Genomic DNA, 25,146 nt, shown 5'->3' on the forward strand with positions numbered 1-25,146 from the left:
AGTCCTCTAGCAAGATGGGAGCTGCCTTTATTTGGCCCCTCACAACCACTGCTTTAAAATCCAGCCAGTGTCTACAGAGCCAACTAGCTAACTCAGTGATACTCACTGGAGAACACAGAGTGACTTGATGCTGAGATATGCAAAAATACATCTTCCTGATCAATTTAGAGGCCAATATCAACTCCTGAGAAAAACAGAATAAAAATAAAAACAACATATCACCTGATAGTCTTTTTTTTTTAAATAAACATATTGTTAATATTTAGTAATAAAAATATGCATTATAATAAACAACAGGAACAACAGATATAATAATTGTACATTTGAATGGTAAAAACCTTTGTAATTTAAATCATTTCAATTCATAACTACATATAAAAAGGTGCACTTTTGGGACACAACATGAATTGTTAATGGCACTGATTTTCAATATGAAGAATCAGAGGCTGGCATCAAATGTCTAGTCAAATTTGTTATCTTGTGTAAAGATGACTCCTGATTATTTTATTATTATATATATTATTTTAAGACTATTTTTTTCTGTTACATTCTCCTACAGGGACATTAAAAACATCTTAAGTAGCCCTTAAGTACAGATTATTGTTGTCAGCTGTATTAAACTTGATTTGCAAAACGTGCAGTCCCCCTCCAGTCAGAAATGAGTTGTTCTTCTTGCTCCTCTAGTTGATTGTTTGAGCTTCACTGTGTTGAAAGATGTATATGCAGAGTTTGACACTAGAAGGCTGTTACACAGTCATTGCTCAAAGCCTAAATATTCTCTGTGCTCAGTGAAAATGTTGATTTTCAAGAGGCAGGTCTACGAGCATGATTTGTGACATCACAAATGGAAGCCAATCCTCGTCCAATATTTAGCATTGACTCACTTTACAGTGAAGAAAGAGACATCTTGTGTGCAGCAGTTCAACTTGTGAAATTACAAATATTTGCATATTCATAGATTCTGGAATTTTAAATGAGAAAGAAGGACTAGGTGCCATTTTAAGGATTTTAATGTGGTAATTATATATTTTTTTCCTGAAAAAACAAAAACACAACATGTCTGACAGAGATGTTCATATATATATTTACCTTAATAATTAATACATGGGTTGAGGAGATCTTTAAATACACAGAAATGTTCCTTGCTGCTTTGCAATTTCTGTTTAAGTATCTGTCAACATAGACATCATTATAGGTATATCTGCTATAATCCAATAGCAGCAGAAAATACTGGCCAAGCAAAAAAGATGGGAAAGTGGGATATCTATGTATCACTGCAGCATGTAGTTAGACAACAAAATTTCATTGAGTTCGGCTCACAAATGACCTTAAATGTACTTTGATATCTTATTTACGAAAGTATCTTTGGTATCCAATCCTTTCTGCTGCATACATCACTCTGTCATAAACTGTCATGAACAGAAACCATAAACACTCAGTTGTTTTATAGCCAAAAATCTTTTTCCTCAGAATTAGCAGTGGTGACTTTTATGTACTGTGCTGCTGATATATATATAAACAGTATGATGAGTTTAATATCTCAGCAAGAGAGAGAAAACAGACTGCATGACATGACTGCAGCAACATTGGCAAGCTTTCCACTGTTGCAATGTGCACTCCAGTGTCAGAGAACAGAACAAAAGAGTGTCACATATAAGGATATGACCTCAAACTTCAGAGGAAGAGGCGCATTGTCTGCCTGTGCAGGAGGGGGAGGACCGCGGTGAAACCAACACTTTTTATTCTAACGTCATTTACAGACATCTTTATATTTAGAATCACAAATGTTTGCGACCAACAACCAGTGCATATATTCTGTCAGGTGCAGTGATAGTTACACTTGTTCAGCATGTTAGGTGTGAATTGGTTAAACGCAAACTCATCTTATCTTATCTTTTCTTACTGTATTTAGCTTTACGTCACTCACACTATATTTGCAGATTAACTCATTTACTAAATCCTAAATCTTAATTAAGGATAACATCTATATCAATTTACTTGGTTAGTAAATATGCATTTTAATACTGGCTACAGGCTACTTCACCAAATTCTTTTTTTCTTTTTTTTTTAGCACGTTAAGGACTTTTCGCTGATGAAAACTTAAACAATGAGTTTTGCTCATCTCCATCTGTTGATGAAGATAATGTGATGTGACTGAAAGAACCAGCAAGGCTACTAAATGGATGTTGATGTGAGACAGCCTTGTCAACTAGAAATATAGTCTGTAAACAAAAATGTTGTTAGATACTACTGAGGAGTTGTAAAAGAAAATAACGAGAAAATAAAACGCAAGAAGTATGCATCAGGAAGAACACTGAATGAAAAGCCAGTGAAGACTGTATGTGTGCGGCAGCGGCTGTTCTCTGGTCAGTACGAGCTCCCACTTTATGTGTGACTCAGCAGCTGCAAAGAGAAAACTGCTGACAGGAGATAGTAGGACTTTAAATTGGAACTACTACTACTGTGTGCTTCAGTGTTCCCCAAGAGGATGCAGAGAGGGGCTGCAAACACCAGAGAAAGCCGAACCCTGGAGACACACTCTGTTTACACCGCCTCGTTTTCACAGCAAACTGCTCTAATTTGATATGGTATGCATATCATTTCTATGGGGGCAGCAGGAGGGTGGGCTCTGGGGACCACACAGACAACAGTGTTTACTATGAATAACCTCAGCAACCCTAAGAAAATCCAACATGAATATATGGAGGAGCTGGCCTAGCTTGACGCAGTGACGATTGCTCTGTTACTGTTACCAGGGTGAATATCTAGACACAGTGAAAGCACTTGATGTGGCTCTTTGGCTGCCATTTTCCCAGTGGGCTCAGTGTGGAGGAAAACTGTAGCACATGTCATTCACGTCTGTGACACTTGAAGCGACGAAAGAAGAACCACACACAAGTCAGTGGAATTTAAAGTAACATGCAAAACATGCTTCATGAAAGCATTTGCTTGAATATGGAGGCATGGTTTCATACAACTGGTTGTTCAAAAGAGTGCTCAACAAAACATGTCATAGCTATTTTTTACCAAAGTCGGTGGCAATTTCACCACTGAGCTATCCAACTAGCACCAGAAAAATCGACTGGTATGGAAGACAGTAAGGGCCATATAAATAAAAATTCTTTGAGTTCTGAAAAAAATCTAAGAAAGAAATCATCATTCTGAATCTTATTTCTGAATCCTGAGTACAGAATGAGAAATTTGACAATTGAGATCAAGTCAAGTAAATTCTCAGAATTAAGACAAAAGAGAAGCCAAAATAGAAATCTATCAACCGATACCCTAATAAAGTCCATGTCATGTTTATTGTTATGAATCTCAAGAAAAAGAATACGATCTTATGTTCAGGTAATTATTTTCAGAATTCTGAAAAATAACCTGAGATCACTGATTGAAAAAATCTTTTAAAAATTAGGACAATTAATAAAGAATGTCGAAATTTGTGACAAGATTGTGCCCATGTGGAAACCAACTGAGTTTCTGAAATGTATGTTATGAGAATAAAATGAGTCTTTTTTAAAATAGTTATTAGATTAAAGTGAGCACTGAGTAAATTCAAAAACATCTTAATTGAATGATGAACTTAGTTTAGTTTTAATTTAGTACCAAAAATAATGCTGTTCAAATAAAGAAAATGTCTAAAAGTCAATCTTTAATAATGCTATAATTCTGACTTCTAACTTCTCTCAAAATACTCATTTTTTCCTTAAGAATCTGAGGGAAGATTAGTGTAATGGGAATAAAACTTAGATCCAAAAATGAATACATAAATGAATAAAGATTTTCTAAAATTTCCAAATTGCCAAAATAGTGTCACAAAACACAAAAGTCTGAATCCAAACTTTAATTCCATTATGAATTTATCTTGATGCCAAGAGTAAAGTTGGTATTCTGAGAAAAAGATTTCAGAGGCCATGTGAAGAACATTAAATTGAATTCTGAAATGAATGAATATTATAAAGATAATGAGCATTCTGAACTGAAGTTTTAAGTGAGAATTCAAACTTAAAGCCCTCCAGTCACTATTTCTACCTATCCAATGGACAAGGTTCTTCCTCAAACAGAGAATGGAGGCGTGGTTAACAGTCAAACGTAGTTATTACCATCGCATCCACACATCACTAGCATGGATTAGCCATAGCATCGATATTAGCATGGACAAGCAGCATGAATATTAGCAGTGATAGTGCTAGCTGTCACTCAAACAGAAGTTCCTCTTGTGTACTGAGCAGCTGCAGAGTTTATTCGTGGTCACACTGTAACCTGTACTGTACATTTACTGTCACCAGACAACTTCACTGCTGCACTTTCCTCTGTGCTCAGGTCACCAACACACTCACTATCTCTCCTTCTCACTAACGCACTGCCCTGTTTCTTAAAGGATCCACACTGCTTTTATAACCCCTATTGGACAATGACGTATGACTCCCACTTTCTACTATAGGTATACATCATTATTCCATATTAGCAACAGCTTAAATGTAGTGACTTTGAGCACAAAAAAATAAAATACATAAATATCATAAAAATACCAAAATACACTGGAGGGGGACTTTAAATCGAGTCAGGTATTTAAAACAATGGCAAGAAAAACAGCTAATAAACTAAATTTAATCTAAAGAGCCAGAATTTTTACACAGAACCATAAGTTTTAGCTTAAAGTTCCTATAGAAAATTGGATTAATTAAAAAAAAACCTTTTATTAAATTGGCTCTAACTGTCTTCCACAGATTGTGTGAGCCTGTCAGAACAGCAGCAGTGCAAGGCTTAGCTGTGAGCACCTTCAGCTCACTGAAAGAAAGGAAACCAAATCTAGCAGCAGCACTTCTACTCGGAGCTCTCTCCAGCTCAGTGGGTGCAACTTTAAACAGAGCTCAGCAACGCTCTCCAGCCCACAGTAGTAGTAGTAGTAGTAGTAGTAGTAGTAGTAGTAGTAGTAGTAGTAGTAGTAGTAGTAGTGGTGCTGCACTAATGCAACACAAACAGATCATTATACTGTGCTAAATGTTTTCTCTTTAGTCACTGAACACCACTTTACTCATTCTTTTAAACTGCTTCAATAACTACTAAACCTCCCGCCCTCCCTCTTTCACTCTTCCAATGTTTTAATTCCAAAACAATTAAGACCAGATGTGCATCATTTCATTAGCTCAGTGTGTTTTGCACAGTTGTAACCTTATGGATGGCTACAGGACGGGTATTAACTCAGAGTTCAGAGGGTGAAGCTTCCCGCTTGAGGCAGTAAGACGAGTCTGTGAGATCATCAAATTGGTTTGACGCAACTATCAGGATGATTTACGTGTCTTGATAATTTCTAACAGGCAACACAAGAAAAAAAAAAGCCCAACCAAAACAGAACAATCAAAAATCTGCCTGTGGTGTTTTAGATTTGATAGCTTCTTGGCAACTGTCTCCGTTGTGCAGCAAACATACAGACAGGCACTGACTCTGCAACCGCAGACTGATGGGAGCTGGCTCTGACGGGATAATGCAATCTGATTTCACATGGTGAGCGATAAAGCCAGTGCACATCGCTGCCATGAACGGTGGGAGAATAACGAGCAGCCATGATATGACGGAGGGAAGGGATCACAACAGAGAGAGGAGAGAGAGAGGGGAAACAATAGCCCTTGGTGTAAAGTGCAGGATCTTAGATTTCTCCCAGCAGTGCTGTTCCATCTATGCCTCACACTGGCAGCAGCCCAGTCAAACATGCCTTTGTGCTGACGTGGGAGAGCTATGGGAACATGTTTTCTTCTTTTTTCCTGGCTAAGGCAGTGGCTGGGGATGTTGAGCGGAGGTGGTGGGGGTTAAATATCCTCAGTGATGCAAACGATCCTTTAATGATATGGAGGGAACAAATCTACTTGAGAAATGGGGATTTGCAGCGTTTTGTTAATTTCTTATGGAGGATCTGCTTTTCTTTTACGTTTCCTAACAATCCCAAATGATGCAGTTTTAGAGCCTTAAGGGGCTGCTGGGATGCATCTATGATCACACAAAGAGATCACTCTATCACATTATACTCCAAGTGCAATTTCATGAATCATTAACCCATAAGTGCTCAGTTACTTTTGAACACAGGCAGCTTCTTTTGTCATCAGGATTCTAATTAGCTTGATAGGAACTTCAGCAACATAAAACATGATTACTACAGGCTCAGAGGAAGCCTGAAGGAGCTAGCCCTGGACAGTACAGTTCCGAATGGAAAACATGAAGGGGGGACCAGCAGGGTCACATGAAGGGATCCTGTTGCCGTGTGGGATTTCAGCAGTGGCTGGGAACCCTGAGGGACTCATTATGTCGAGATCCCCAAAACAGCCTCACTCAGACTGAGAGATGTTCCCAGGCCAAACTCAGTTTGGTCTTGTTATATAATAATGTCCAACATTGTGACTTTTTTGTTAAGACTTCAGTGGGGTCTTGCTTTATTCATTTTGATGCACCTGTAGTTGTAGGGGCTGGACAAAAGAGAGGAACAGGGAACTTAAAAATGCTCCAAAATGTTGTGAACATACTTTTTATTGTTGTGAATTATGATGCTCCAAAGCCCCAGTACGGTTGTATATAAAGTAGGTGTAATCAATGTGTAGTACTACTGGCCTGATGAGGACCCTGTGTTTTAAACAATAGGTCTAATCAAATAAAGGTTTACAGTAAAACAGATTGCTCTGCCTAAGAATGCAGAGGAAACATTGTGTTGTTTGCAGTCCCATTAATAGTAATTGACTCTTTTCCACTTTTACAACTCTTCATACTCCTTCAGCTGCTTCTCCATACAGATTCAACCAATCAAGGCAGTTTAGCTCCCAGCCTTTAGTGTATTTTGCATCCTTCAACTTCACAGCAGTTTTACAACTACTCATTCTGCTTCAGCTGCTACTGCAAACAAATAAAAGCCAGCGAGGCAGTTTAGTGGCAGCTTGTCAACAAACCTTGAAATGTTCCAATCTTTCATACATTATTGGTATTATTCAACGCAGCTTTTAAACATCCAGCAATCACACTGCAATTTCTTCAGAAATGGCATTCTCTTGTTGTCTGTTCTAAACTCTGCATGGGGTGGATGGTCAGGATAAAGTCCAAGCATCAGCTCTGACCCCAGCTCACATCACTAATGTGACTTTTTAAGTTGCACCTTTTACACTAATGGAAGGGGCAGCAGAGGGAGCGAGTTGAAAAAATATGATGCAATAATGAGGCAATAATTCAGTATCATTGTTAACTGACAGGGGAATCCTATTGTGATAATACAGTATCATAAAAACAAAATCACAAAAAAACTACACTACATTTTTCACTCCACGTAACTGGACACTTCAACATTTGACTGATGTTACTGTTTGCTGAGAACTGTGTCTCAGTCAGACCTATCAAACGGACTATAATTTGATATCCAAATGCAGGGAAAGTTGCTCCTTTATCATTAGTATATACTATTGAGGGCAAGCTATCAAGGTCAGAAAATCATTTGTCATTTAATTCCTCTCTTTATACTGGCAGACAAAGAAACACAGACTGCAGAGAAATAGGTAAGATGTGATTTTTTTCAGATGTGATATAAGCAGAAGAAATAATGCGCTGGCAGATCGGATGAAGCGGCATTTAAGCCTGACTGAGTCACTGTGGGGTTTACAGTTCTGGACACCCCTCCTCCCCCCTCACAATAAGCAGGGGATTGCCATGCATGGGAAAAGAAAGGCAGCGGGGCTACTGTACAGAACAAAAGGCTCCGTGCGTAAAACTGCGCATGAGTACTGCCGCCATGCACGTGTTGTGAAAGCAGAGCGATGTCAGCGAACAACAATGTGTTTTCATTCCAGCTCCCTTTAAAATGACAATTAAACATCGCAGCGGGACAGAAACCATCTGCTCTCGTCGTGCACTCCAAACCATCTGCAGCACGAATTCATCAAATCCGATAATCGCGTTATTATAACTTAAAAGAAATAAGAGCAAAAATGCGACACATGACGAGAGGACTGGTTGAGGATGGAGGGTGATGCTGCGATCCCCTCAGTGCCATCATCGCGTTGCATCAGCACAAACAGACAAAGAGCTGTGATGCCGCGGATGTCACCGCTCCTCAAAATGCTGTATCACCGCATTAATGGCAGCATCACTCACTCCCTTATGATTTCAGGCACCTCATCGCCGAGTCAAACACGTGGCGACTGAACAATGGCATCCCAAAATAAACACATTTATTCCGCCTTCTCATTCTGTCAAGATAGAGCTGTGCCTGCTGGAGCTCCGTGCACACATGCTTCGTTTTATTCCCCGACAGTCTCAACAAAGCAAACGCTGAACACTGAGATGAAGCTTGCCAACCGATTGTCTTTGTAAAACTTCGTCAAAAACACACACGAGCCACATTTAATATCTGACAGGACGTTAATGGATCGTATGAATAACAGCATGTGTTATCACAGCGGTCGGGTAAATGTTTTTTTTTTTTTAAAGAAAAAACAATCTCAAAGGTTTCCTCTTTTATTTTTCATACCGACTTGTATCACAGTAACCTATAATTCACCACTACACCACTACATAATAAGACTGACAGGACTGACTAAGCCACTACCGCAGCACCCATTCACATGACAATGCAGGACCGCGCGTAAAGGCGCAGCTGTTATGTTCCAGTCACCGCTCGAGTTAAAAATCACCTGTGTGTTCTTTTATTCTCGCCAGAGTGATGGCAGCCGGGCTTTGCTCCTGATATTTGTCACATAAGGGGTTAATAATGTTAATGAAAATATGGGTTCTTAAACGACACCGTCGAGTGATTGATTCCATTGGCTGCCGGAGCGAATAAGGCTCGTCCTTACACAGCAAATATTGTGATGATTTTTTTTTTTTTTTTTAAGTGGATTAATGAGGAGGTGTGATGGACGATGATTTCAGATTGGATAAGGCAGGAAAGATTTTGTAATTCACTGTATTATAAAAAATAATAACGATAATTATACTGACATTAATAATGGCAATAATAATACACGCTCAGCTTCAAATTAATTGCATGGATCTACATGGAGTGACTGAGGGAGGCGTTTAATGACGCTGCAAGTGACAGCTTCTTTATGGAGCATTTGTCCCGCAGCGGCGGCGGCATGCCTGACCCTCCGCTGGGATCACCAACGCATCTACTTCGCACAAACAGAGAAAGGGGAGCGCACACGGCGTATTGACTCAAAGCATAACAGGATGTGGTACTGAGTTGAGTTTCACTCCCGAACCCGCGTTCACACCCCAACACATTACACCCTCCAATATTCGCACCACCGCCGAGCTTTCAAGATTCATGCATGCGGTTTTTCTGCCTTTTCTATAAGTGACTTTTTCCATATCTCACAGGGAGGGCTCTCCCGGCTGAGCCCACTTACACAAGTTTGCAACTCGGGTCTGAGAGCATCAAAAATAGGCTGAGATTGACAAACGATGAGCTCATAGAAATAGCACAGAGAACTACTGGTGATAGAAGGCGAAAAGACGAGAAGAAGCGTGCTCACCTTTTACTTTCTATTCCGTCGTATTCCAGCCCTTTTGTCCGTTTCCCACATTAAGTTCTCTCACATGATGACTCGCTTTGTCGTTTCCGCAAAGCCTCCCGACTGCAGATGGGTGACTTCTTCTCCCGCCGCTGCAACTCGCTAATTTCTCACTTACATAAAAAAAACAACGTCTGTGATTCTACGGTCTGTTGTTACGACTGCGCGCGCGCGTGTGTGTGTGCGTGCTGATCCAGGCGGCGTGCCGCTCCGTCTCCGCTGTTCGTTCCACTCGACTGGAACGCCTACTCTCAGTCGCTACATTGTTGACATTCGGCCGCTGACGTCACTCTATCCCCTCATTCACAACATCGTTAGCGCGGTGCGGCTTTGCGTTGGTGCCGTCGGGAAGCGCGCGCGTACTCTCTCAAATGTGCGCAGCGGAGCTTGGAGAATGGCACTACAGGCGGGGAGCTCAAGTCTCTCCCCTCGTGCTCGCGGGTTCGGCGGCCTAGCTCCCCCTCTCCCTCCCTCCCTCCCTCCCTCCACCTCCCCCCGGTGCACACAGCAGGACTATGACGGAGGAAGATGTCACACGAGCTGCAGACGCAAACGGGAAAACACATTCAAACGACTTGGTCAATTTAGTCAACTTATTTTTGAGTCAAACCACATTACATCATTATTATCTTCAGTTATTATATTGTTTTCATTCCCCGAAACTCCCGCACAGTGTTCAGTGTTCACAGTGTTCAGTGTTCACAGTGTTCAGCAGGATTTTAGCAACAACGTTTCGGTACAAACAAAATCAAGATAACCTGATGGTTATGATGATGATGATGATGATGATAATAATAATAATAATAATAATAATAATAATAATAATGATAATAATGATGATGATAATAATAATAATAATAATAATAATAATAATAATAATAATAATAATAATGATAATAATAATATCATCATCCTTTTATTTCTTAACTTTTCCACGTTACAGTTTCTCTGACAGTTGTTTCCTTTATGGGTAACTTATGACTGTTATATTTTCTGTTTCCATCGGGCACACCTTGTCATCATGGGAAGTATTCTTCAGAGGTCCTGTGGTTCATGTCTGATGACATGACCACAGCTGTCTCATGAGTGGCTCCTGTCTGTATTATGCTTGATTTGCTCTGTAGCGTTTACTTGCCGCTGCCAGATGAAGATCTCTGTGTTTGCTCGTGTCAGAATTTACTATGTTTGGATTTTAACAACTGACACAAAATGAAGGTTGATCCAGGCTGTTTCCTGGCAACAGAATGCCATTAAGGAAATTATCCCAACCTAGGAGTGGCATGACAAATCTGAAGGGTGGTAAGATGATAGGATGAACAAGATGGGAAAGAAGAAAATACAGTTTTACTTCATCAGGCCTCTAAAAGCTAAAGCGGTTAGCGTGCATCCCGTCAGAAGTGGGTGTACGAGCTCAACCTGGGATCCTGCGATTCAGGAGACTTTGATTTCATTCAACTAGCTGAATAAAGACATATTACGTTTTCTCTCAGTAGTTTTTTTTACATTTTAAATTTAAGTCCCCATCTACTTCAGTTGTTTAGGAGAATGCTGCAATGCTCCACAAATGTTTTGTGGACTACACAATTTCACCCGACTTTCCATCTGCTTGGGGGTGAAAAAATAATGACTGAAATGTCATTTTTCAGTGAACTGTTCCTTTAATGTATACTGTAGTGGGCCAAATTTATTTCATTTACCAAACCCAACAGACATACAGCTGGACTTTTGTGGCCTCAAGGGGTCTAGTTACCCACTTTGCAGTCTCTGTGATGAGTGCTCATGCATGTCTGGGTATAAAGAGCGACAAGCCAGAGAGGTGTGGTACCAGTGACTTGTATGGTACAATACATTTGGAAGGACTCTGTGCAGAAATCCATCTTCCCTGGGTTTTGATGTACTAATGGTAGTGATTGCACATGGTGAAGAACCAGATATGTGGGGGCTAATTTCTAAGTCGAGTAGTGAAAACAGACCAAAGCAAACAAGCAAACATAAACGCACATGCATGATGCTAAATGAGCAGATCGAGAGGTGGGAGGGAGGTAAGCTGGAGAGCGCTGTTCAGCTTAAACATCGGCTATGTGAGGGAGGCAGGGGTTTTGTTCTGGAAGGAGCTCACATCCTATTTGGACAAGCGAACACTCACAGGAGATGTTTTAATTCCTAATGTAAAAACTACCCCCGGGGAGTTTGCATGTAATTATGAATTATCACAGTACAGCAGACAGCCCTTCTTCATAGCAGCCGTCACTTTTCACTGGATATTCCATGAGTGGCAATCAAAGAGCAGCCAGTGTGTTGGTGCATGCATTAAACCAGTGATTTGAGATGGTGCTGCTGCTGACATCAAAACAACACCACCAACAGGCATTTTTTATTGGCATGGACAAAGCATCAAAGTGAGGGAGATCCAGAAAATTAAGGAATTGTGCATACTATATGCAGGGGGGTGATGATGCCATTTCATGATGATGAGTCGGGCCACTGAGAAAATACAACGTAAAAAAGTGAGGCTGAGAACAAGTTTGCAGTCTTTAACACACAGGAATTCTTATTTAATGAGGCACAATTATAATGAACCAACATAATGAAGAAATATATGAGCAGAGGAATCAAAGTATGCCCTCATTGGAAGACAGTCTGACTGAAATTCAGCTTAATCTTAAGATAAAACAATCATATAAAATATACCTGCTATATATATTTGTTTTGACTTGTGTACTTATTGCAACAATCAACACTAAATCATTTAAATTTCATTTAGGTCTCTACAGTAACACCACACCCTATATTGGTGTTCACCATTGGATTAAAGTACTGACAGTATAATGTCAGTGCTGCTGATTGGTGCAATATCTGTGTGGGTGACCACTAACAACAGCTGGTTACATAACTTCTTGATAAAAATCTTGATCTTGTTATCGCTACTCTGTTATTGCTTATCGGAACAGAGTGTGAAAGAGCTGCCAGTGGCTTAGCAAGTGTACATCGGTAAAAAGTAACATCTTGTTGAAATCAGCGCTAATGTTAGGTACGCTAACTAGCTCCAGCTCCAACTTGGAATACAAATTTAGGGGGTCCTCCAGCGTGCTGTTGCTGTCATATCATAACTACAAAAAAAAAACAAAAAACAGACTCTTGAAACTTGGTCCCTCTCAGTCTCAGTCACCTCCTTATGTATAAAACTATTTTGTTATGTAACAGCCATTAGCAATACATAGCCTACATCTTCACAATACCTTCTCTCTTAGCACTGTAGTGCAGTTTTTAAGACACCCACAGCTTTGATCACTAACAATTGATAGTTAACTGTATGTGGACTGAGAAATGGGTGAAAAAAAGCTTTTTCAATCAATATTCATGGGCTTTAGGATATATTTTGATATGACTGAAGCTGAAAATGGAACACAAATATGTCCAGAAATGATTTTATGGTCTTTTGGAAAATAAAAAAAATATACGCAATAGCATTATAGTTTGTCAATTTCACAAAAAGTGTGGATAATTCACATTTCAGTTAGACTTAAAAATGCTGCTTTTATAACAGACAGTAGCGCCATTTGCTTAATCCAAATGGTACTTTTTTATGTGCAAAGTCAGTTTACTTCTAAGAACTCAGATGACAGGTACAGATTTCATTGCAGCCTGCACACTGTAACTTGAAATTAATATGCATTACTCATAATTTAAAAGTCAAATGTGACAGAAAAAAAACTGAGGTGCCCTGAAATAAGGAGCTAAATGCCAAATAAAAAGTAAAGCACGAAAGGAGAAATGCAATCTGTCAAGGGGTTATTTTTTGAGGGTCCAGAGACACAGTTTGACAATCCACTAGCTAATCCCCCAGATTAGTGAAGGTATTCATATTCATAATCATCCACTCAGAAACCTTTGGGACATCTGAGGGTTTTTAATTCTGAATCCCAAAGTGAAGGGGCTCCAAAGCTGGGCTGGGGGCCTTCAGCAGGCAGGAGCAACCCCGTGTCTAAAGGGGCTGGGAGATGAGCCTCGACCCCCTTTTGTCTCAGTGCAGTACATTCACAGTCAACATCTTGCTCATGCTTCCAATGCTAAATGCGCTAAATGCATGAGGACAATTTAATTACAGAGTATAGACTCCCTGCACACACACACACACACACACACACACACACATGCATAGACACAGAGTGAGCACTGGCATTCCTGCACTCAATGACCTCTCCTCGAGGCCTTTTCAAGAAAGGCGGCTGACTGAAGTTGGGTGGCGGAAAAGAGGGGGAAGGCGTGGGGGATGAATGGGGTGGTGGTGGGGTGAGGGGTTGAAAGAGTCTACAGAGCAATGGCATTGGCCTAGCCTTCCCGCTCAGCGCTCTCACCGTGGACAAACACTGTGTTCTTATGTCAGGAAGTCTAATTAGACTTAATAAAAGCAGCATGTGAAACGTCTGCCGTTCCTCCATGACAGAAAGAGGAAGCTCCATGCAGCGGGAGGCCCGGTGGAAATTCTGAAACACCCTCAGTGTAAAGACAAGGCAATGATGGGGATTGGGCAACAAAGGTGGAATGTTATTGTTTGGTTGATCGGTGTCAGAGGAAAATGCGTCCCGTCATGCATGCATCACTGAGAAGCAACGGATGATTGCTGCAGGAATGTTTCCTAAAACCCAGAGAAAGTTAACAATTCCTCACGTCTCCCTCATCTCAAAGTCAATGGCTTTTTGGTTGGATTCTTCAAGTAAGGTCTGTGGATAACACAAGCTTAAGAGATTTTCACGTTTTGTTGTACTGCATAAAAAGTGTTTACGTGTCTTAAAAAAGGTGGTTGATAACAAGTGTCTAAATGAGACCACAGAGGCTGTCGGGGACATTAAACGTCATCACGCTCAACACGTTTTGTTTTGTTTATAGCCTAACGTTAGCCTTTTACTTCATCTGGGAAGATTCTTTTGGCTCAACAAGACGTGTAAGTATAATAAATGTATGTTTGCCACAGAGCTTATTTTCTGCAATAATCCAAAATCCAATAATAAAAAATCCCATATGCTCTCTATCGAGGGAACTCGGCTGATGCTAACTTCCGGGTTATCTTACAAAAATATGTCATCCCTGCCACACTGTATTTAGCATGTCCATTCAACTCACTTGTTACTTTTTAACCAAGCGTGCAGACACAACACTCTGCTAATCCTGTTCTCAGACACAGTATGTCCAACATGGCTATCAGCTGTATTTGACAGGGGACAGATTGAGGTACTTAGTCTCAAAATATTCAATTTCTAATGGCATAATTATATAGCTATTAATTTTAAATTCAATCAGATTTTTTATGAGATCTCTCACTGTGTGATGAACTCCTTAATACAGTTAATGCACCTCTCTGTACAGAAGAACTGGTACCGGGGAATTGTCTTTATAAGTCATTTTATCCTATGTTTATTTATATTATTTTATGAGTTTCATCCAACACACCATCATACCTTAATGATTAAATAGGTCGATTGCCAGTGACTCCAAAAACAACATACATCCCTGTTCTCTTTTCCCCATGCAGCTGCAGCGTACAGCGACAGGTGAACTGGACCTACATCGTACGCTCGCAGTTTGGTTAGGTGTAGGAAAACACTGTGGTTTGGCTTAAAATACCTGCGTTGCGTACATAACTTTAGTTATGTTATGTAGCGTACGTGATGTTGGATGAAAGTCCATGGCTTGTTTGAACCAGCCACCCATCCAGCCCAACCTCCTCCCTACACAGACTTTGTCGCTTTTCGTACTACTCCGCCTGATTTCCTCCTTTGCTGCTGTAATTCTTCTGATGAGGTCAGGCTGGATTTGTCTATTAAAAACGCCGATTGCTGCATGAGAATTAAGAAAAAATATACTTAAGTCAAGACAATTAGTTTGTACTGGATTATTTGACTGATTTGGCCTGATAGGACTCAATAGCAACAAAAACAAAGATAATATGGAGATTTGTTTACTTTTTGTGTCATTTTCCACACAGATTTTCCGTTCTCATGCAGACTCTTCTCCACAGCACTACTGAGTGACAAAGTCAGATGAACACATATTACTATTGAGGATGGGTTAGATGAAACATGAAATTTGCAACATCTTTTTTTTGGTGATCATTTGCACACAGACACACAGAAGCACAGCTGCTTCGTCAGGAGCCTGTCTGCACAGAGGAAGAGTCATTATTAAAGCGCCCATGAGAGTCATTTGCAACACGTTATGGAGTAACAGTATATGACAGGTTTATACAATTCTGTTTTTCTTTATTCAACAATTTGGAGATTTCACAAGGCTTTTCATCCATACAGTCAGTTTATATCCAGAACAGTTCAGTAAATGTGCACTGTGAGCAAAAACAGGCACATGTATAATCCTGCATATGCTCAACACAGTGACTCATAAGAAAAGTGTTCACAGCAAATCCTAAAAGCATGAAAACAGCCTTCCTCAGAATGAGAGACACATCGGTCAAAGAGTCATCACTTCAAGAGCGAGGATGACTCATTTCCAAGTGATTCATCAGGGTTTGCGGTCACCCAGATAGGATCGCCAGCCAAAAAGTACTTCCACGAATTTGCTGGCTAAGGGGAGCAGCAAGTCCAGGCAGAGGCAGAAAGACGTAAATGCAGCAGCGTTGTCAGCCAGTGAGCCGGCATGTGACCCAAAGCCAAATGCCTTTGATTACATCAATTACTGCGAGTCTGACGGGGCCTCAGGGAGCGATCTAACCGCCATTCATAACAGAGGCTGCCACAGAACCACCTATCAGGCTCAGGTTACCTTCAGCTCCTCATTCCTCAACAACACATACAAACACACACATTGTCACACATGAAAGAAAACACACAAGCAATGCACTTTTCAAACCCGCATGTCTTAATACCATGTCAATACATTCACACATGCACGCACACGAAACAGACACTGAGGCTCATTTAAACCTCTTCAGCTTGATGAACAGTTACATTGTCTACTAAACAGCTCAAATGTTACAAAAATCTATTTATTCCAACACACAGTATCTGATGCTTATACTGTGTGAAATAAGATATTCAAATACAAGCTGCAGAACAGAAAGACATTTTGTTTGATATTTTTATTCCTTTTGTTTTTTACACTTCTGTCTGCCGACTGTCTCCTTCTGTTCCAACATTCTTTTTAAAGAGCTTTAAAGTTATAAAAATACACTTTCCCCTCCTATTGACCACATTTTTGTATCTCCCAGCTCCAAAATGTCGCTGAAATTAAATGAGACTTAATAATACACACTTATGCTAATCAGTGATGCAATACATTTGAGTTTTTTCCTGTCAAAATATATATACTTGGATATGGTCTGTTTAGTATATTTGATGACTCCATACGTAAATGTCTAAATTGTAAATATCAGATGTTCTGTGTCTTACTGTAAAAACACAAACTCTCAAAATAAATAAATGAAACCATACAGCAAAGTGCAGTGACACTCTTCATTTTGTCTTCACTTCATTATTTACAAAAAATACAGCATATTTAGTAAATACATGATTTTAAAAACTGACTTCTGTGTCAGTTGACATGTTTTCTTGTTACCTTTTGTAGAATTGACAGTCACTACCTCTGTATTCATGAAGCAATCTTTGATTACAACGATGACAAAAAGCTAAATGATCGTCCTTCTGCTGTGTCCGTTTCAGTACGACACAATAAATGCACAAAAAATAGCAAAACCTTAACGATGTGTTGTATTTCACTTCATTTCTTTGTTTGAATTGCTTTTTTTAAAGACATTTCAAATCTTCCATACTCATGTTCTCACTTTACATGTATTCAAACACAGGACTGCATGTTTTTATGGCTGCATCATCCCACCCAGCGCACATTTTCCTGGAATTCACATCTTCGGTATCTCTGGAAACATTTAGAGCTCCACAAGAATTTAAAATCAAATTCTGCAGGTTTGAACAAAGTTTGTCAACATGAGTCATCGGTGGGTCAGTGAGGCTGGGGGGTTAACTTTTGAAGTCATTTTCTTTCTCTGCGTGTCGTAGAGAGGTCAGCAAACAAAGACTTTTATAATACAGTAAAGCCTATTCTCTGTGTATTTTTGGTAATTTCTCAGGGAGTAATGCATGGATTTTGATTGTAAAAAATCAGGTGCATGTAGGTGGTTGGTGTCTATGCATGAATACAATTTGATGCAGATCCTAATTCAAATCTTTAATTCTTCCCTCTATATTGCTTTGTTGTCCTAGTGGCTGGCTGTTATCTGGTGTTTTTAAATGATGGTTAAGCACTTATGGGTGGTTCAAAACGTTGAGTGATACAGGGCTGTCAAGTTTGGTATTGGATTAGAATTGATTGAACTGTTGGGCCTTGGTGGAGGTATGCACTCTACTGAGAGCCATTTTAGCTAAAATATGTGCTTCTCTCTAATGCAGCATGTAGTCTGCAAAAAAACATGATAACTAAAGTAAGTAACCAATGTAATGGAGTAAAACTACAATAGAAACTACCACTACTGGAATGTAGTGGAGTGGAAGTATAAAGTCAAAATGGAAATACTCAAATAAAGTGCAAGTACCTCAGAATTGAACTTAAGCACAGTACTTGAGTAAATGTATTGATTTAGCTACCCTGGGTATTTTTGGGCGTTAATGATTTTGGAGAAAGGACTGAGCTGGTGGCTCGCCATCTCAAAGCATCAGTATTTGACAACCTTGGAATGAGAATCAACAATCAACCATCTTCCTCCAGATTGGCTTACTGCACCTTTGAGTAGCGTGTTGTTGACTGTGAGGATGAGGCTTCAGCAGAGAACAACCATATTTTGACCATATTCCAATAGTTTTGGAAGTATATCAAGACAGATATAGTGGTTGTGCTTGCACATTTGCACATCATAGTAGAGTGGACTATTGGCCTTGGTGGAAGTCTGGGCTCTCTGAATGCTCTTCTTGTTCTTAATGTTTTATGCATGATTTCAGACATATTTGGTTCTTTGGCAAACTTGTGTAGATCGTGGAGTAAAATTCCGAACAATGCTGGAGTGCACAACATTCTGTACATTTGTAATGATGAACCCACTGCTGGGTTGAAAGGTTAACAGACAGAAAATAATGGAATGCTGCAAAAGAACCCAGGTGCAAGAACCCACCTCCCAGTGTGTGTTCTCTGAGGAACTACTATTTGGCTGGCTGAGTGGAGGGAACTGCAGGGTCAATCCTCGCCTCCGGCTTACAGCAGGATCCATCTCAGGGACTGAGCTAGTTTGCAGCTCTCTCCATGCCTCGGAGATTAAAAGGTAAAAGCCTGAACCTCCGCACATGACAGGTTGTCATTGTGTGTTTGTCAGGTGTGTGTACGTGTGCATGGCATGCATGTATGTGGGCGGTGAGTTGGAGAGTTGCAGAGTTCAGTTAGGTGGAAAGCCAGTTTCTTGGCACATAAATACAACCATATCTTTTTTTCCACAAGCAAATTGGGCTGTGTGTTCTGATGGGAGGGCTTTATGTCTACGGGCTGCTGTAAATCCCTCAGGAGAGAATCTGAGGAAGTCTAAACAAACAAATATATAATCTTAAAGTGGAGATTATGTCACAAAATTGAAGGCACAAGTGTTTTTAAGGCAGATCTGATGTTTTTCAGACTGCCTCCTACATATCCTGCAAACACCACAAAGTGTCATAACCAACGAAAAATGATAGCACAGTATTCTAAAACATATCCCGAATTTCTATTTTTGTCAAATATTGCCACAGTTGTGACCAAACTTGTACTAAAGCTGCACTAATCAATATATTTGTATGAGTGATGGATCAAATAATAAATCAGTATTAAAATGAAAGGAGTCACTCACAGATAGTTATCACCCTCTGCAGAGCATTTAACCTTTTTAAGCTCACTTTTTCAACCAACATCAACCATGTATTCAGCAGCAGCGGGCAGCTGAAAAACCCTAAATGAGCCCACTATACACTACCTGCCCTGCACCAAACAGCAGACACACACAGTTAGTGCTACGGCTGGTGAACATGTGGAGAAGAGAACAGAAAAGGAGGGCGACTTACATTCATCAGGTGACCAGAAACAGGACTTCAAATGAATGCTATACGTTTCTTTGTGTCTGCTTTGTAAGTTGGTGTGAATGATCATGTTTGTCATCACTTGTTTTCAGCGTGCTCTGCAGCTCCCAAGTGGCTGTTAAATATAGAAATGCAGCTTTAAAGCCCCACTCCACAGTATTTTGGCATTTTAATATTTCATATTTTTCTGAGCCATTTCCTGACAACGTTGATGAGCCAAAGATTTTTGACAAATCATTCTGAACTCTCGTTTATAAAATGGAACAATGACTGTAGAGCTGTAGAGTCACTGGCAGCCGTTGGCTCAAGTGTATCTGGTGTTAAGAGTAGCGTTGATCACAGCAGAGGGAGGACAGTACAGTGCAGCTTACAGTTTGACTATGAATAAGCTCTGCAGCTCCTCAATACCCAAGAAGACCTTATATTAATGTGCCCACAATCGCTATCCATGCTAATATGCATGCTATCAATGTCCATGCTAATGATGTTGATCTTACTAGAACAGCAGTCTGGCTGTGATGGTAATGGATTACATACGACTAGTAACCATGCCCCCATTCTCTGTTCATGAAAGAAACAGTGGCTGTAGTGGGGCTCAAACTTTTTCAGATAATTTTGGTTTGAAATTAATTATTTGAGTTACATTTTGGTTAACTTATGATAATGGGTCTCTCGCTCCCCTCGCCAGATTTTAGGTATCAACAGCATTTGAAGATATTCCAGAAAGAGAGTTCAATAATGTTTTGGTCACTGTAGAATTAATCATTTGTTCTGATTTATTGTTCGGAAAAAAAGGAAAATACCTCTATAATGTCAGTAGTGGAAGACTGACCTGGCTAAAATCTGTTATTGTAATAAAACCTAACATCACTCTGTGTAGCTGCTTTAATCAGATTCAGGATGTGCACAGTAGACACTGTGTGTGTGTGTGTGTGTGTGTGAGAGAGAGAGAGAGAGAGAGAGAGAGAGAGAGCTGGAGAGTGCTGGCGAGTGAGTTTGCAGTGGGACAGTGCGACAGCCTGTTATTATGGCCCATGTGACTGACAGCGTGTGGGCGAGAAGGTAATTGCTGAAGTATGCCTGCGGTGACGAGGGCCTTCAGGGGAGCGGATGTTCAGCAGACTGAGGCACGCAGAGCACACACACAGAGGCACAGCGAGCCCAGAACTGATGACTCATCTCTCACACCCCATTCACTCCTGTTTGTTTACTCCACTCATCTACAGCCTAAAGCCTGAGTGGTGACAGACAGCGAACTGTCACCCAATGATTGGGCCGTCTTAAAGGATTTCACCTGTTTAGACTTCAGCACAAGCAGCTTAGTTAGATCCAGGTTCACTTCCCATGTAAACAGCCTGCAGAGCAGGCAGACTGTAAGCTTCTGTTTACTGGACTGAGTAGAGTCAGACACAGGCTAAATTTACTAACTGCACTCTCAACAACAGAGGCTCTGTAGTGGCTGTAGTACATCGAGGATTAGACTGCTGGACATTATTTATTACATTTTATTATTGTTATGTGTTTTTATGTGGGGAAATATATCTAAAATATGTCCACTTGATGGAATAATGAAACCATAAACATGATATTGCTTCAATAAAGAGCTGGAATATGTTGATAATACAAAGTGCTGTCGATCGTACAGTACAGTGTCAAAACATTTGGGGAAAATGAAAGGGTTAAGAACTTAAAGGGTCAGTTCACCCAAATCATAAAAATACCTCTGGTGGTATATAACCATGTAGATAGTGTGGGTTTTATCTGTCCATGTTTTCAGATATATGTCAGATTTCTTGTCCACCCAGTGGCACAGCGTATGCTCAAGCAGGGCAGTTAAAATGTTTGTAGATGAATTATTTAAAGCTGCAATAATGACATTTTTTATATCAACAAATGATCAGATTATTGCGTAATGTGTCACTTATAGTAACTGGTGGTGGAATGTAACCAGGTACTATATTTAAACTGGCAATAAACAAGTTTTCTGCCTCAACGTATTATAATGAAATAAGCGCTGATCGCACAATGTAATGGAAATAGAATAATGAAACTATCGTTGTTTACATTGTTCACCTATAAACCTCACGATTGCTATACAGTTTTGTCTGCCACCGGGTACGCTCAAAATCGATCCAATAATCTGTCGACCTGTATTGTACCCATATTGTACCCATACTGAGGCCTGAAACTGCAAAAATAAAAAAATAAAAAATAAATAAATTGCTCAATAAATCAATCAACATGCCATTAAATGCACCAAAAATAAATGTAGGCATTAAATTATGTATAAAATGTGACATACACTGATATATCTGTCTGAATTTTCCTCTGCATTTACTTACCTTCATATTAATTCAACTTTATTTACTTTCCCATTTATTTTTTTATTTCATTTATTCATTTTTCAGTCCTCCATAATTGTATTTAGTTTATACATACATTCACTTGTACTTATGAAAGTACATTTATTGAAAGAAAATTACTTACATTTAACATCAGCTACTTCAAGAGTCCTATTCTTATGGGTCACTTTCACTTTTGCCAAAGTAATATTTAAAGTCTCTTTAGCCTTTAGCTCTTTAGCCTATTTGAGGTCTTTATTTTACTGTTTCAGGAGAGCAAACTCTGTTAACTGATGCACCAACAGCAAACAGACACATGTAGAGATTAGCTGGTGAGCAGGGGGAAGCATTCAGCTGCTAAAAGGAGAGTCAATATTGGACTAATGTTTGAAACAACCATGACTCCAAAGGAATGCTACTGTTCCTGTGTGTCTGCAGGGTGTATGTAAGTAGGCAACTGTTTGCTAACATGTAAGGTTGTAATATATCAATGTTGTGTTTACAGATTGTTGTGCTGCCCTCAAGTGGCCCACTAAATTGAGTTGGGGTGAATAAATACAGTGGATCTGAAAAAACAGAATACATAAAACAATGCCAGTAATATAATAACAATGGAGTCACAGAGCTATACAATCATTTTCCTGAAAGATAAATCATCTTTGAATATCCCTGATGTTGTTTCACAACACTACCTGCAGTTGGGGAGGTATTTCAGATTCTTCTATCCATGTGGATCACAAGTTAAGATTTTCAACCCATTTTGCAAGCTGCAACTCATATTTCCCAGTTTAAGATGTATGAAATACTCAGCTCCTTATATGTAAAACAATAACCAAACAGTCATTTATAATGTCACTTTCAATTCTTTAATATTCTCATAATAATGATTGTTTTATATATTTCTTTACTGAGAATTTATTGTAACACATGAGGCTCAAACATCACATTGACTTCCCTGGCTCTGATTTGTGACGCTGTCATACGCGCTGTTAAAACAGTACATAGCTGATTTGTGGGGGTGCAGCGTTAGTCTGAACAGTCATATCAGGATTCATACAAACCTGACTTTACTCTAATGTGACATTAAAGGAAAAGTTCACCCAAAAAGGAAAAAACAGTCATTATGTACTCACCCCCATGCCGATGGAAAGTCAGTTGAAGTTTCGTAGTCCACCAAACATTTCTGGAGCTGCAGAGCAAACCAGTGATGCAGCATTCTGCTAAACAGTTGAAGTAGCTGGGGACTCGTTTTAAAATGTAAAAAAACTCAGTGTAATCCAAGTCTCCAGAAGCCCTAAGATCCCAAACTGATTTGAAAAGATGTCATTTCCACCTTCTTTCAACAGAAATCCTCGCTGTAGCTGCTGAGCTCAGAGCGTTAGCGCACATCCCTTCTGAGGTGGGTGCAGGAGCTCGACCATGTAAAGCATGGAAAAAGTGTCTTTTCAAATTAATTTGGGATCTTGGGGCTTCTGGAGACTTAGATAACTGTATGGAGCAATTTAATGTATTTTACGGTTGTATTTTTTACATTTATTTTTTACACACCCGACTTCCCATAGCCATGGGGGTAAGTAAATAATGACTGACTTTTTGTTTTTGGGTGACCTTTACCTTCAATATTAATAATCAATCATAATTTTGAATTGTATTTATAATTGAATAACTAATGAATTAATCCTGGGTATGATGGTTTTGGTGCTGTGTTGAATTGCACAAAAATATGAATTGAAAACATCGGATCAGTGCAGTTGTTAAGAATTGATGCATGCATGAAGGCAGCTTCAGTGTGTATGGGGCATGTTATTATTAGCTTGCCATTTTAACTTGCAAACTGAATTCACAAATTGCACCTCCAGACCTACAAACCTCGAGCCAAACCAGTGAGTAAATAAAGCCCTCATGACATTTGACTGTTTATTTGTTTTCCCTCGACCGTTGTTTGTGGAAAACTGTGCGGGTTGATGCAGGCTTTGTGTTTACATGGCAAGAAACTGACTTGCTGTTGGTTTGAACTCCACCGCCTGCCTCCCACAGTCAGTTCCACCGGCTGCTGTAGAGATGCTGTAGTGTAAATAGCTTCAAACCCTACAGTATTACAGTAGTACAGTAAGACATTTTGTAATATCTAACATTAACACAAATTTAGAGTCCTTCCCACCCTGAATAAACTCTAGTTGACACACAGTCTTGCACATTTTGCTTATAAAATGTCAAATTTTGTCAACCAAATGTTTTGTCAACCACCTCATTTTCCAAATGAGAAAATGAGGTGTAATTGATGCAGTGTACCAAAGGCATTTTCTTTTCCTTTGTAGTGCTGCTCTCATCAAATCCCACTCATTCTGTCCTGAACCTAAGGGCATCTGGGAAGAAGATGTTCATTTACGGTAATGCACAGCTGCCTCACCTCTTACTCATGCAGCATGAGGCAGCAGCACGCTGTCTGCTGCGGTCAGCTGTTCAACATTCAACACATCACAGGCAGGTGTTTCATTGACTGTGGTGATAAATACAGAAATACAACTCATCTGGAGCCCCCATGTAATGAGCCTGTTTTAGCAATGCACTCCCATACTATGCATGACTATATTAGACTGCACAAACCACCCCCTTTACTTTGAGTTTGAAACTCCTCCCTCAGGTCATAGATTTAGAGTTCCCCAGTTCAAGCGCAATAGGAGTAAAAACTCCGTAACCCTGCTTAATCTGCATATGTAATACAGTATTTTAGAGAATGTTTTGTTCGTGTGTATATTCAATGTACAGGAAACATTTTTGTACTTTTGCTTTTTGTATTTGCGTGTTTTTTATCTTGTGCCCCTGACTGCAAATCAAGTTTCCCATCTGGGATAATAAAATGACTGAACTGAACTGAACTGAACTGAACTATGTACTCACTTACTGTATGTACTCATTTAATATTATCATTATTCCAGATACTTCCACATAGAGAAACACCAAAATGTTCAGCTTCTGTATGACTTCCTCTTGTGTACTTCCTTCAACAGTTGTTTACCAAGGCAATTAATGATTGTTATTAATTTATTAATTAGAATTAGTTATAATTAAACTGACACTTCAACTCCTTTCAACACATTGGCTTCAGCTGACACTAGATTAGGTTTTAGGTTCCTGTTCTCCTTCTAGCACTTTCTCTTCAAATATCACTTCAGCTTCTCACAGTGCCTTAAC

At 39.7% G+C, this 25,146-nt stretch overlaps 1 protein-coding gene across 1 annotated transcript in view; it reads right to left on the reverse strand.

Moving 5' to 3' along the window:
- Positions 1 to 9,786, reverse strand: part of bach2b (BTB and CNC homology 1, basic leucine zipper transcription factor 2b) — a 96,691-nt gene extending 86,905 nt beyond the window's left edge. The window contains exon 1 of the mRNA XM_073492943.1: positions 9,510 to 9,786. The gene's annotated coding sequence lies outside the window, so the exon portion shown is untranslated. The remainder of the gene's footprint in view (positions 1 to 9,509) is intronic.
- Positions 9,787 to 25,146: the final 15,360 nt, after the last annotated feature.

Source organism: Pagrus major, chromosome 22 (assembly GCF_040436345.1).
Source record: "Pagrus major chromosome 22, Pma_NU_1.0".
NCBI lineage: Eukaryota > Metazoa > Chordata > Actinopteri > Spariformes > Sparidae > Pagrus > Pagrus major.